This window comes from Monopterus albus, unplaced genomic scaffold (assembly GCF_001952655.1).
Source record: "Monopterus albus unplaced genomic scaffold, M_albus_1.0 scaffold7.1, whole genome shotgun sequence".
Lineage (NCBI taxonomy): Eukaryota > Metazoa > Chordata > Actinopteri > Synbranchiformes > Synbranchidae > Monopterus > Monopterus albus.
Window position 1 is genome coordinate 2,157,430 of NW_018127887.1, and position 1,874 is coordinate 2,159,303.

The 1,874-nt window shown below is 41.6% G+C and overlaps 1 protein-coding gene across 1 annotated transcript in view; it reads right to left on the reverse strand.

Annotated features, from left to right (window-relative positions):
* The window catches only part of cnot4a (CCR4-NOT transcription complex, subunit 4a), a 13,307-nt gene that overhangs the window by 2,360 nt on the left and 9,073 nt on the right, over window positions 1–1,874 (reverse strand). The window lies entirely within an intron of this gene.

Below are 1,874 nucleotides of genomic sequence, written 5' to 3' on the forward strand. Positions count from 1 at the left end.
AAAATGGATTTGCAGTTGCTACATTAGCTGTTTCCATCTTGGCCAGTGGTGTTTGCCTTGATGGTTTTTGTCATGATAGTAAAACTAAATAGGCCTGTTTGGTTGGATAAAACAGTCCTGACAAGATCTCAGCAGTGGGACTACGGTGTGTAGAGGCTTCAGCACATTATGAAAATAGATTTTGGGGGCAAAGTTGAAGGTTTATTCTAAATAAAATTATCCTATATGAATTGTGTGCATGCTGAGTCAACATCAGTCATTTTCTTCAGGAAATGCATTTTAGTTTTCTTTTTATATAGTCAACTTCCTAGACACAGTATGGTGGTGAGAACACAGCAGACAAACACCAGCTCTGAGTTTCAAGTTTTATTTAAGGTTTGTTTTTTAGACCTGCAGAGGGCAGTTCACTTCCTTTTAAGCGCCTCAATTTGTTTTTTTTTCTTGCAACATCATGTTAAAACCCACTGTATGACTGTGTTGGTTTCTCCTGGATGAGTTTGTTCATTTTTGTGAATACTGTTAAATAGGGAAGAGTAAGAGAGGAAGGGAGGATGGTAAGAGAGAAAGAGCAAACATGAATCAGAATTAAGACTTCAAAAAGAAAAAAGGCGGTGGTCGGAGAAGTCGATCTCAAATCCTAAAGCCTGAGAGCTCTTTAAATCACTACAGTACTCAGTATTGTCTTGCAGCACATTTCTTAGTGACACACACTCACATACAGTTGAAGTCACATACAATATTGCATATTTATCAGCAATCATTGATGCTAGACTCCCCTTCCAATTACTCAAGCTCCTTTCTCTCATTTGTCAATTTTTAAGGCCTCATTTAAGCCCTAGTGGTCGAACAAAGGGACCTGTTAATGATACTGTCAGTATTTTTCTGACATTTCGTCATCCATCTAGTCATTGTCTTATCTACTGTGGCTGTCCGTGTTAGGGGTAGCTACTGTAGGTACCACACAGTGGCACTGTGAGTAAGAGTCTAGCCCTAGTGCTCAGGATGTGTGTCACGATCTCCCAAAGCCCTGGCCCCCTGCAGTTAGGCAGTGCTCTATCCTCTGATACAGAGGTTCAGCAAAATTTTCCCTCCAGCAGGACCAGGCCAGTGGGAGCCCTCCACTACAGGGAATGTGGGCCAAGTGGCCTCTCAAGCAGGCCTTTTGCATCTCTACCTAACAGGGAGTCCATGCATAGCCTGGGCCCTCACCTCCCATGTACTATCTGCATCCACTCATTACTAACCAAATCTCAGCTTTTTTCCCAAATTTTTTGAAAACTACTCTCAAATAAGCTAGAGTACCACAAGTTTTCTCTCTCCTGCCTCGTCTTATTCACAACTTGGCTGTAAGGGTTAACCGTTTCACAGTCTCCTGTTTAAGTGGGGAGAATGAGAGTCTTTGGGGCAAAGCTCTGAGAGCAGATTCACAGCTTATTTTATTCCTCAAACTAATGGTGACTTCAACTTTCAAAAACACAAATGCTGTCCATGCTTAATCATTAGTTAATTTTAAAAAAAGACCTCACTTCAGCTAATTTGTTTCTTTGCCAGTCTGTGACATTAACTCTCATGTCACTGCTAGGCGCTTAATGCCATGCTGTTTCCTGCGCTCTCAGTTAACAGTAAGCTACACAATGAATCTCCATGTTATGCCCAGAAGTAAGTCTAAAGGATGGTGATGTAGCAGACAAAGGGTACCAATAACTCATGTGCCACAAACAAAAACAAACAAATTGGCCTTTGGAGTAGACAAAAACGAAGGAGGAAAGAGAAAGAGAAGAAAGCATGTTTGTTACTTTGTTAATAATTTTTTTATACTCTGAAGATTGGTGTGTCTTGCATTGGGGGGGCGGGGGGGGGGGGGCAGGGTAAGC